Below are 13,518 nucleotides of genomic sequence, written 5' to 3' on the forward strand. Positions count from 1 at the left end.
AGTAGGCCATCTAGCCCCTCGAGCCTGCCCCGCCATTCAATAAGATCATGGCTGATCTGACGTGGATCAGTACCACTTACCCGCCTGATCCCCATAACCCTTAATTCCCTTACCGATCAGGAATCCATCCATCCGCGCTTTAAACATATTCAGCGAGGTAGCCTCCACCACCTCAGTGGGCAGAGAATTCCAGAGATTCACCACCCTCTGGGAGAAGAAGTTCCTCCTCAACTCTGTCTTAAACCGACCCCCCTTTATTTTGAGGCTGTGTCCTCTAGTTTTAACTTCCTTACTAAGTGGAAAGAATCTCTCCGCCTCCACCCTATCCAGCCCCCGCATTATCTTATAAGTCTCCATAAGATCCCCCCTCATCCTTCTAAACTCCAACGAGTACAAACCCAATCTCCTCAGCCTCTCCTCATAATCCAAACCCCTCATCTCCGGTATCAACCTGGTGAACCTTCTCTGCACTCCCTCCAATGCCAATATATCCCTCCTCATATAAGGGGACCAATACTGCACACAGTATTCCAGCTGCGGCCTCACCAATGCCCTGTACAGGTGCATCAAGACATCCCTGCTTTTACATTCTATCCCCCTCGCGATATAGGCCAACATCCCACTTGCCTTCTTGATCACCTGTTGTACCTGCAGACTGGACTTTTGCGTCTCATGCACAAGGACCCCCAGGTCCCTTTGCATGGTAGCATGTTTTAATTTGTTTCCATTGAGATAGTAATCCCATTTGTTATTATTTCCTCCCAAGTGTATAACCTCGCAGGAAGGTGAGATTAGGAAGGGCACCTGGGTGTCCTTGGGCTGGCATGGACAAGATGGGCAGAATGGCTTCCTTCTGTACTGTAACTTTTCTATGGTTCTATGATTGTGTACAAGATTATGAGGGGTATGGACAGGTAATAGGAAGCAGCTGTTCCCTTTTGTTCAGGGGTCAATCGTGAGGGGCATAGTTTTACGGTGAGTGGGCATAGTTTCAGAGGGGATTTGAGATAAGTTCATTTAGAGGATGGTGAAAATCTCAAAAGCAATATCTGGGAAGCCAAAAACCTTCACAAACTTTAAAAAGTATTCGGATGAGCACTTGAAATATCAGGAGGATTAAAGGGTATGGGATAAGTGCTGGAAAATGGAATTAGCGTGACTTTAGTCATAGCTGTTGGTGCAGACTCAATGGGCCAAAGGATCTTTTCTGCGCTATACGACTCTATGGATAGACTATGAAGCTAGACTATGAAGGATAGACTATGAAGCTAGGCTAGCAATTAATATAAAAAATGATAGTAAAAGTTTTTATAAATATATAAAAAGGAATAGAGTGGCTAGAGTGAATGTTGGACCCTTGGAGGACGAGAGGGGGGAGTTAATAGTGGGAAATGAGGATATGGCTGAGTCTTTAAATAAGTTTTTTGTGTCGGTCTTCACGGTGGAGGACACAAATAGTTTGCCAAATATTAACGATAGAGGGTTGGCAGCAGGAGAAATACTTAATACAATTAATGTTACCAGAGAGGCAGTGCTGGGTAGACTAATGGGACTGAAGGTGGACAAGTCCCCGGGTCCGGATGGAATGCATCCCAGGGTATTGAAAGAAATGTCAGAGGTAATAGTGGATGCGTTAGTGATTATTTATCAAAACTTGTTGCATTCTGGGGTAGTGCCGGTTGATTGGAAAACGGCTAATGTTACGCCGCTGTTTAAAAAAGGAAGGAGACAAAAGGCGGGTAACTATAGGCCGGTCAGCTTAACATCTGTAGTAGGGAAAATGCTGGAATCCATTATTAAAGAGGAGATAGCAGGGCATCTGGATAGAAATGGTTCGATCAATCAGACGCAGCATGGATTCATGAGGGGAAAGTCGTGCTTGACGAACATGTTGGATTTTTATGAAGATGTGACTAGGGCGGTTGATGGAGGAGAACCGGTGGATGCGGTGTTTTTGGATTTCCAAAAGGCGTTTGATAAGGTGCCCCATAGAAGGCTGCTGAAGAAGATTAGGGCACACGGAGTTGGGGGTAGTGTGCTAAAGTGGATTGGGGACTGGCTATCCGACAGGAAGCAAAGAGTCGGAATAAATGGGTGTTTTTCCGGTTGGAGGAAGGTAACTAGTGGCGTGCCGCAGGGATCGGTACTCGGGCCGCAACTATTTACCATTTATATAGATGATCTGGAGGAGGGGACGGAGTGTAGGGTAACGAAGTTTGCAGACGACACAAAGATAAGTGGAAAAGTGAATCGTGTGGAGGACGGAGAAGATCTGCAGAGAGATTTGGACAGGCTGAGTGAGTGGGCGAGGATATGGCAAACGGAGTATAACGTTGATAAATGCGAGGTTATACACTTTGGAGGAAATAATAACAAATGGGATTACTATCTCAACGGAAACAAATTAAAACATGCTACCGTGCAAAGGGACCTGGGGGTCCTTGTGCATGAGACGCAAAAGCCCAGTCTGCAGGTACAACAGGTGATCAAGAAGGCAAATGGGATGTTGGCCTATATCGCGAGGGGGATAGAATATAAAAGCAGGGATGTCTTGATGCACCTGTACAGGGCATTGGTGAGGCCGCAGCTGGAATACTGTGTGCAGTATTGGTCCCCTTATATGAGGAAGGATATATTGGCATTGGAGGGAGTGCAGAGAAGGTTCACCAGGTTGATACCGGAGATGAGGGGTTTGGATTATGAGGAGAGGCTGAGGAGATTGGGTTTGTACTCGTTGGAGTTTAGAAGGATGAGGGGGGATCTTATGGAGACTTATAAGATAATGCGGGGGCTGGATAGGGTGGAGGCGGAGAGATTCTTTCCACTTAGTAAGGAAGTTAAAACTAGAGGACACAGCCTCAAAATAAAGGGGGGTCGGTTTAAGACAGAGTTGAGGAGGAACTTCTTCTCCCAGAGGGTGGTGAATCTCTGGAATTCTCTGCCCACTGAGGTGGTGGAGGCTACCTCGCTGAATATGTTTAAAGCGCGGATGGATGGATTCCTGATCGGTAAGGGAATTAAGGGTTATGGGGATCAGGCGGGTAAGTGGTACTGATCCACGTCAGATCAGCCATGATCTTATTGAATGGCGGGGCAGGCTCGAGGGGCTAGATGGCCTACTCCTGCTCCTATTTCTTATGTTCTTATGTTCTATGGGCGGTATTTTACGGGCACGACGTGGTCGCAAAGTGGAGCATAAAGCAAATAGAGCGATTGATGCCGGTTTTCACGACCGGTGCCATTATACGAGCGCAGAATATCCAGCGCAGCCATCCTCCCGTCAGAAATGGGCGAGAGGCTGATCAATTTATTTAAATTTATTAAAATGATGTTTTAATGTGTTTAGCGAGTCTGGCGCTCAATCGTCCGGACTCGCTCGCCTTTAGGCCTCGCCGGCAGAGGTTCTTGCCGGCGAGGAATAGACATGCTCCCCATAAATGCAGTCGACTTGGCCTAACTGGTGGAACCGGAGCCATTGAGGCCTCCCCAGACAGGCCGATGGCAAGGCGGGTGCCCCCTTGGGCAGTGCCAAACCTGCAGGCCACCCTGGCACCTTGGGCACATGGGCAATACCCACTGGGCAGTGCTATGGAGCATGGCCAATAGGGAGAGGAGGCCCGCTGCCACTCTGCAGTGATTGGCGGGGGGCGGGGGCAGGGGGGCGCACGGCCACTCTGCAGCGATCAATGGGGGGGGGGGAGGGGAGGCTTTGATTGGTGGAGGAGGGAGGTTTTTGATCGGTCGGCAGGGGGCTGCATCTCGGGCCACGGGCCCCGTAATTTTGGGGGGGGATGGTTTTAGCTACTTCAGGCTGCCTGCAGTAACAGAGGCTTGACAGCTCTCTCTCTATCTGTCAGACCCCTGCTACTGCAAATGCGCATGTGCAGCATCAGAGGTCTGCACATGCGCACTACCTCCCTCTGCAGGCTTTCAGGCGTGTTAAGCCCCGCCCACAGGCTTCTGTAGCAAGCAACAGACTTGTTCAAAATTTCCCGATGTCCCGAGGCATGGTACATTGGGGAAACTATGCAGACGCTGCGACAACGGATGAATGAACACCGCTCGACAATCACCAGGTAAGACTGTTCTCTTCCTGTTGGGGAGCACTTCAGCGGTCACGGGCATTCGGCCTCTGATATTCGGGTAAGCGTTCTCCAAGGCGGCTTTCGCGACACACGACAGCGCAGAGTCGCTGAGCAGAAACTGATAGCCAAGTTCCGCACACACGAGGACGGCCTCAACCGGGATATTGGGTTCATGTCACACTATTTGTAACTCCCACAGTTGCGTGGACCTGCAGAGTTTCACTGGCTGTCTTGTCTGGAGACAATACACATCTTTTTAGCCTGTCTTGATGCTCTCTCCACTCACATTGTTTTGTTTCTTAAAGACTTGATTAGTTGTAAGTATTCGCATTCCAACCATTATTCATGTAAATTGAGTCTGTGTCTTTATAAGCTCTGTTTGTGAACAGAATTCCCACTCACCTGAAGAAGGGGCTTAGAGCTCCGAAAGCTTGTGTGGCTTTTGCTACCAAATAAACCTGTTGGACTTTAACCTGGTCTTACTGTGTTTACCCCAGTCCAACGCCGGCATCTCCACATCAAAATTTTGCAGCCAGACTGCGTATGGGGGAGCCTGAAAACAGGCCAAAAAGCAGATCTGAAACTCTCCAAATTCCACGCCTGCCCAGCACTTAGAAGTTTCATAGAATCCCTACAATGCAGAAGGAGGACATTCAGCCCATTCGAGTCAGCACCGACCGCAATCCCATTCAGGCCCTATCCCCGAAATCCCACATATTTATTGGTAGGGGGATTGAATTTAGGAGTCGTAGCGTTATGTTGCAACTGTACACAACTCTGGTGCGGCCGCACTTGGAGTACTGTGTGCAGTTCTGGTCCCCACATTACAGGAAGGATGTGGAGGCTTTGGAGAGGGTGCAGAGGAGGTTTACCAGGATGTTGCCTGGTATGGAGGGGAGATCCTATGAGGAGAGGCTGAGGGATTTGGGATTGTTTTCGCTGGAAAGGCGGCGGCTAAGAGGGGATCTTATTGAAACATATAAGATGATTAGAGGTTTAGATAGGGTGGATAGTGATAGCCTTTTTCCTCTGATGGAGAAATCCAGCACGAGGGGGCATGGCTTTAAATTGAGGGGGGGTAGTTATAGAACCGATGTCAGGGGTAGGTTCTTTACCCAGAGGGTGGTGAGGGATTGGAATGCCCTGCCAGCATCAGTAGTAAATGCGCCTAGTTTGGGGGCGTTTAAGAGATCCGTAGATAGGTTCATGGACGAAAAGAAATTGGTTTAGGTTGGAGGGTCACAGTTTTTTTTTTTAACTGGTCGGTGCAACATCGTGGGCCGAAGGGCCTGTTCTGCGCTGTAATGTTCTATGTTCTATGTTCTATATTTACCCTGGTAATCCCCTGACACTAAGGGGCAATTTAGTAAGGCCAATCAACCTAACCTGCATATCTTTGGACTGTGGGAGGAAATCGGAGCACCTGGAGGAAACCCACGCAGACACGGGGAGAATGTGCAAACTCCACACAGAGACCCGAGGCCGGAATTGAACCCGGGTCCTTGGTGCTAACCACTATGCCACCGTGCCGCCCCTTAGAAATAAAATGGTACAATTTCAGAGTATGACCCTAAAGACCATAGACATAATAAGACCTACTATTTCATCAAGTGGTGTCATCCTTCAGAGAGATTAGCAGGCTGAAGCTGATATGGGGTATTCCACTTTTCCAGTCTTGCTGACTTCCATGGTGGGAGAAGCACATAGAGATCAACTAGTCTTGTATAAGCACTTGTACAGAAGTTTCAGATGTTCCAGTAGAGACAACGTAGAAGAGGACCAGGCAACTTAAACCTGGTTCTACTGTTGTTCTATTGATGAAAGATGGCAGACATCCTCCTTTAGTTTCAAAAGGTAATATTACATTTTTAGCAGTTTGTGGAGAGATGGTGTTGTTGAGAGGGGTCATAACTCCCATTTCTAGCCCTTGGATTGGACAAAGGATGCATAACGGTCTCAGGAATCGAGACCCCAAAACCTGTTTCATCCATTGATATGTTTACCAGAAGTTTCAAGGTCCTTTGTCTTTGCAGATAGATCATCTCCATTTGTTTCAGAAATGAAAAGGAGACTGTGCATTTCCTTGGAATTTTATTTCTGCAGTCACATGGGGCATTAATACATCTTTAGAGAGAATGAGTTTGCTGTAGCTTTCTGAAGACTAGAAATCTCTTTTGTATGAGTCCTTGCCAGTCATAGCTTCAGAGAGTGTAAAACCTTTGTCCATTAACCCATCGATTCTATCCCTATCCCTGGTAACTGAGGCTGAGCCAGAACATTCACAACCTTGGTATCATATTTGATACAGAGATGAGGTTCCAAACATGCATCTGCTCCATCACCAAAACCATCCTGACACCAACCTAACATTGTGCCAGCAGAGAAGACCAGAAATTGTAAAAATGGTAAAAGGACAGTTAAAGGCTCCACATCTGAATGCACAGTGTTTATAATTAAACAGATGAAATGACAGCTCAAATTGAAAAGCATAAGATCTTATGGTCATTAACATGGCTGCAAGATGACAAAGAACAAAGAAAAGTACAGCACAGAAACAGGCCTTTCGGCCCTCCAAGCCTGCACTGATCACGATGCCTGCCCTAAACTAAAACCGTATGCACTTATGGAGTCCGTACCCTTCGATTCCCATCCTATTCATGTATTCATCTAGTTGCCCCTTAAATGCTGCTATTGTACCTGCTCACACCATTTCCTCTCCAAAGGCGGAGAGACCTGAATATTCAAGGTTACGTGACATTTCAGAAAGAAAGAAAGCTAGGAAAAGATGGAGAATGGCATTAGTACTATAGAGAGAAATCACCTTTGCTCTAAAGATCAAGATGTAGAATTAGTTCAGGTAGAGATGAGGAGTAGAATATGTAGGAAGTCATTTGTGGGAACAGTTTAGATAAATGATTTGATTTATTGCCATGTATTGGGGTACAGTGAAAAGCGTTGTTTCTCGTGCGCTTTACAGACAAAATATACCATTCATAGAGTACATAGGGGAAAAGGAAAGGAGAGGGTGCAGAATATAGTGTTACAGTTACAGATAGGTTGAAGAGAAAGATCAGCGTAATATATGATAGGTCCATTCAAAAGTCTGATGGCAGCAAGGAAGCTGCTGCTCTCGAGTCGGTTGGTATGTGTTCTCAAACATTTGTATGTTTTTCTCGACGGAAGAAGGTGGAAGAGATAAGTCCAGGGTGTGTGGGATCCTTATGCTGGTTGCTTTTCCGAGCCAGCGGGAAGTACAGACGGAGTCAATGGATGGGAGGCTGGTTTACTTGACTGGGTTATGTTACAACTCTTTGTAGTTTTTGCGGTCTTGGTCAGAGCAGGAGCCATACCAAGCTGTAATACATCTGGAAAGGATGCGGTCCGTGGCACACCCGGAAAGGATGCGGTCCGTGGCACACCCGGAAAAGCTGGTTGGGGATGTACCATAGCACTCATATCACACTTGCTTAGCCTTGAGAAAATAAAGGCATTGGTGGGCTTTCTTAACTACAGCATGGTGTGGAGGGACCAGGACAGATTGTTGTTGGCGATCTGAACAGTAGAAACCTGAAGCTCTCAACCATTTCCACTTCACCACCATTGATGTAGACAGGGGCATGTTCTCCACAACGTTTCCTGAAATGAATAACTATCTCCTCCTTTTACTGACATTGAGGGAGATCATCACACCATTTCACCAGATTCTCTATTTCTTTCCTGTACTCTGTCTCGTCATCGTTTTGAGATCCGACCCACTACAATTACTTATCCAAAAGCCTTGAAATTGTTCATTTAATACCACATAGGGTGCAAAGATTCAAGGAAGCGTTTAAACACCACTTTCTCAAAATAAATTTTGATTATCTGCTCAAGGGTGGCACGGTGGTTGGTGTTGCTGCCCCATGGTGTGTTCGGTTCCGGCCTTGGGTCACTGTTTGTGTGGAGTTTGCACATTTCCTCCGGGTGCTCCGGGTTTACTCCCACAGTCCAAAGATGCGTGATTGGGTTGATTCGCCATGCTAAATTGCCCCTTAGAGTCAGGGGGATTAGCAGGGTTAAGGGGATAGGGCCTTGGTGGGATTGTTATCGGTGCACTCGATGGGCCGAATGGCCTCCTTCTGCACTGTAGGGATTCTATGATTTTTAGTCATAGGAGAAGTCGGGCCCTTGGCCATGAAGTTTGGAGATGGGTTTTGTTGGGATAATGATGTTAAGTCTGAGCTGTAGTCAATAAATAGAAGTCTGACTTAGGTGTCCTTGTTATCCAGGTGTGCCAGAGTTGAGTGTAGAGCCATGGAGATGGCATCTGCTATGGATCTGTTATGGCGATAGGCAAACTGTAGGGAATCCAGGCAATCTGGGACACTGGAGATGGCACGTGCCATGACTAACCTTTTGAAGCACTTTATAATAATTGATGTCAGAGCCACCAGTGGTGGCAGTCATTAAGACACGCTGCCTGGCTTTTGTTTGGCACAGGGATGATGGTCATCGTCTTGAAGCAGTTAGGAACCTCAGATTGGAGTAAGAGGTAAAAGAAATGTCTGCGAATATCCTCGTCAGCTGGTCCACACAGCATCTGAATGCTCATTCAGGTACTCCATCTTAGCCACTCACTTTCTGTGGGTTAACTCTGACATCCATGATGGTGAGCTCTGATACTGGTTCAACCGAGGCTTCTGAAGCCGGATAACATCCACTTGCTGACCTTTTGCTCAAAGCAGGCAGAGAATGCATTGACCATCAAGGAGGGATGCATTGTTGCCAGCGATTCAACACGTTTTCACCTTGTAACCTGTTATGTTGTGTCGACCTTGTCATAATCGGTGGGGTTTTCGTGTGGCTCGGCTAGGACTAAGCTTGGCCCAGTACTGTCTCTTGCCATCTTTGATGGTTCTCTGTAGATCGTATCTAGATTACTTACATAGGTCAGGGTCACCCGACTTGAACACCTCAGACCTGGACTTCAGTAAGTAGTGGATGTCCCTGTTCATCCATGGTTTCCAGTTGGGAAACATATGGGTTTGCTTCTTTGGCATACAGTCTTCTAGCACTTATTAATGAAGTCCATTATTGTAGTGGTGTACTCTTTTAGATTGGTCCCCGAGTTCTTAAGTATTGACCAGTCCACCGACTCAAAGCAGTTCCGCAGGAGATCATCCAATTCTTCATACCAACATTGCAGGACTATTGAACTGTCCTGCTTCAGTTTTTGCTTGTAAGCTGGGAGCAGGAGCACAGCCTTGTGGTCTGATTTGTCAAAGTGTGAACAGGCAATAGAGCCGTTGGCACGTTTCATGTTTGTGTAGCAGTGGCTGAGGATCTTTGGGCCGCTGGTGGGACAGGAGACGTGTCAACGAGAAGTGATCTTACTGAAGTATATAAGATCCTGAGTTTCTTAGGCAAAAATACTTGTTTGAATTTAAAGGTGGTTTTGATGTAGAGATCGGAGCAGAGGAAATCATTTAAAATGTCAACTAGTATGGGATTAGGAATAAATAGTGGAGCAGGCTCAGGGGGCTGAATCATAGAATCATAGAAACCCTACAGTGCAGAAGGAGGCCATTCGGCCCATCGAGTCTGCACCGACCACAATCCCACCCAGGCCCTACCCCCACATATTTTACCCGCTAATCCCTCTAACCTACGCATCCCAGGACTCTAAGGGGCAATTTTTTTAACCTGGCCAATCAACCTAACCCGCACATCTTTGGACTGTGGGAGGAAACCGGAGCACCCGGAGGAAACCCACGCAGACACGAGGAGAATGTGCAAACTCCACACAGACAGTGACCCGAGCCGGGAATCGAACCCGGGACCCTGGAGCTGTGAAGCAGCAGTGCTAACCACTGTGCTACCGTGCCGCCCCAAATCTGACTCGTGCTCTTAATTTGTATGTTTGAATGGCTCTGCTCATCGACAACTGAAACCTTCACCCATGTTTTTGTTGCCCCAAGATTGGACTGTTCCAATGCTCCCCTGGCCAATCCACCATCCTCCACTCTACATAAAATAGAGCTCATTCTGCTGCCTGTATCTAACCCACAAGAAGTCCCAATCATCCATTGCCTCTAGATTGGTTCCTTGTCTTGCAATGCCTCAATTTTAAAATCATAGAACCCCTACAGCACAGATGGAGGCCATTCGGCCGATTGTAGTCTGTACCGACTATAATCACACCCAGGCCCTATTCCTGTAGCCTCACATTTACCCAGCTAATCCCCCTGACACTAGGGTCAATTTTACATAGAACATAGAAAAAGTAGAGCACAAACAGGCCCTTCGGCCCACAAGTTGCGCCGGTCATGTCCCTACCTACCTAGGCTTATATATAGGCTTACCTATAACCCTCAATCCTACTAAGTCCCATGTACTCATCTAAAAGTCTCTTAAAAGACCCTATCGAATCCGCCTCCACCACCGTTGCTGGCAGCCCATTCCACGCACCCACCACCCTCCAAGTGAAAAATTTACCCCTGACATCTCCTCTGTACCTACTCCCCAGCACCTTAAACCTGTGTCCTCTTGTGGCAACCATTTCAGCCCTGGGAAAAAACCTCTGACTATCCACTCGATCAATACCTCTCAACATCTTATACACCTCTATCAGGTCACCCCTCATCCTTCGTCTCTCCAAGGAGAAAAGGCCAAGCTCACTCAACCTATCCTCATAAGACTTGCTCCCCAACCCAGGCAACATCCTTGTAAATCTCCTCTGCACCCTTTCTATAGCTTCCACATCCTTCCTGTAATGAGGCGACCAGAACTGAGCACAGTACTCCAAGTGTGGTCTGACCAGGGTCTTATATAGCTGCAACATTATCTCTTGACTCCTAAACTCAATTCCTCGATTGATGAAGGCCAGTACACCATACGCCTTCTTAACCACAGCCTCAACTTGCACAGCTGCTTTGAGCGTCCTATGAACTCGGACCCCAAGATCCTTCTGATCTTCCACTCTGCCAAGAGTCCTACCATTAATATTATATTCCGCCATCCTATCTAACCTGCCAAAATGAACCACCTCACATTTATCTGGGTTGAACTCCATCTGCCACTTCTCCGCCCAGTCTTGCATCCTATCAATGCCTTGCTGCAACTTCTGACATCCCTCTACACTATCCACAACACCTCCAACCTTTGTGTCATCAGCAAACTTACCAACCCATCCCTCCACTTCCTCATCCAAGCCATTTATAAAAATCACAAAGAGTAAGGGTCCCAGAACAGATCCCTGGGGCACTCCACTGGTGACCGAGCTCCATGCAGAATATGACCCATCTATAACCACTCTTTGCCTTCTGTGGGCAAGCCAGTTCTGGATCCACAAAGCAATGTCCACTTGGATCCCATGCCCCCTCACTTTCTCAATAAGCCTTGCATGGGGCACCTTATCAAATGCCTTGCTGAAGTCCATATATACTACATCTACTGCTCTTCCTTCATCAATGTGTTTAGTCACATCCTCAAAAAATGCAATCAGGCTCGTAAGGCATGATCTGCCTTTGACAAAGCCATGCTGACTATTCTTAATCATATTATACCTCTCCAAATGTTTATAAATCCTGCCTCTCAGGATCTTCTCCATCAACATGTTGCACAATATGCCTTTGACAGTAAGTGGAAAAATTTTCTCTCTTCTTGTGTTAATTTCCTGTAATCACAACTGAGTGCACTACTTCCACACAGGGGTAAACTAGCCATTGTTAAAAGATGAAGCTGATTGGATTTTGCAGTTACCAGGGCTTTGCCAATAGCCGATTAAGGACAGCTTAATCCAGAATGGCAAAGGAGGAGGAAACTGGTCATGATTAGCATGCAGCTTTTCTAACAGGGTAAGCCAAATCCAATGGGTCTTTGAAAGATGGCCAACTAAATAAGAATGTGGCAAAGCACACGATACCCCGAGGAAAAGACAAACCTCATTACACCCAAAATGAACGTAGTTCCTGAAGTAAACTTGCTCATGTGTCACTCTCTTCCTTCCAATCTTACTACAAAAGACTCAAAACTACTTTCTGTATCATTAATATAAATTAGTCAAATTTGCAGATGATATTAAATTAGGGGCAGAGGGGCATGGTTTAGTCAAGTCAGAAACTCAATGAACTGCAAAAGTAGTTAAAAGAAACTAATAGGGATAAGTAACAGATAAAGTTCAACGCAAACCAATGGAAGAATTACATATTAAAAAGAAAAATTGGCTTTATCACCCACCAATTGTACAGAAATAACACTAGAAAAGTTGGAAGTCATACCAAAGTGTTAAATCAATGGGTGAAATCATTCTGCAGCTGCATCACAAAATGAATAGAAAGTCAAATTAAATAACTAGATCAGCATTGTGCAAGTCAGTCTTCTACCTGTTCCTAGAAAGAATGACTTATTTTATATAGCACCTTTAATAACCTCAGCAATGAAGGCAATTACATGCTTTTTATGTGTAGTCATTGTTCTGACTCGGCAAACCAGCAGTCAAAATGCACAGAACAAGGCTTCACAAACAGCAATTGTATGACTGGTTTTCATGGAGGAAATGCCCATCATAAGTCCAAACTTTCCAGACAATTCCTCGGAAGTCAATGTGTCGTGACTTCTGCGAGGTCTCAAGATGCACTGGAACATGCAGACTGGAAGATCGGGACAAGTGTAAACTTGGACTGAGTGTATGGTACTCAGACTGTTGCTTACACTGATTTATTTAGGGCTGCCACTAAGGACAGCACCCCGCCCCCCCCCCCCCCTCCCCAACCCACACTCACCATGGCAATGGATATAATGGATCTAATTTGGGGCCAGGAGAGGAAGTTCCCCTTGCAGCCTATGAAGTAGGTTAAGAGCATAATTTAAAATGCAGCCAGCAGCATACACCTCTGCTTCGCTGCTGACAGCAAAGTCTGGGCTGATAATAGTTCTTGTTGCCTGGTTAAGAAATGATGTGGTAACAATGTCAAGCGGCATCTAAAAATAAAAAAGTCCTTTTCTCACATAACTGTGAAAAATGTTTTATAGATCAAAGAGTAACATTTAAAAGTCTAATAGGATTCTTAGAATCCAACTCTGTAATGAAGGATCAACTGTACCATGTGCCAGAACAACAACATCTCCAAGAAATACGTTTGTATTTCATCATGCGCTTGTGAATGAAGATAGACTACACAGCAGGTCAGGTTGATGGAGATAAAGATTTGTATTAATATTAAAATATTAAAACACAATTCATAACAATCTAAGTTTTCATCCAAGTTTTATTCTCAATTTGAGTTAATTTATCTGCGGCACAAACAGAATACAAGGAAAACTGGACAAAATGTCTGACACTGACTACACCTTCTTAACAACGATAAGCTTCTGGGTTATTCTGCAGATATAAATCACAAACTCTTGTTCAAATATTTCTGTGATCTATTGTAATCATGTGCTATCACATTTT

The 13,518-nt window shown here is 45.9% G+C and overlaps 1 protein-coding gene across 1 annotated transcript in view; it reads right to left on the reverse strand.

The window, feature by feature from the left end:
- LOC144499560 (nectin-3-like) overlaps positions 1–13,518 on the reverse strand; it is a 269,457-nt gene that overhangs the window by 53,341 nt on the left and 202,598 nt on the right. The window lies entirely within an intron of this gene.

Source organism: Mustelus asterias, chromosome 10, assembly GCF_964213995.1.
Source record: "Mustelus asterias chromosome 10, sMusAst1.hap1.1, whole genome shotgun sequence".
In the NCBI taxonomy this organism is placed as follows: Eukaryota; Metazoa; Chordata; class Chondrichthyes; order Carcharhiniformes; family Triakidae; genus Mustelus; species Mustelus asterias.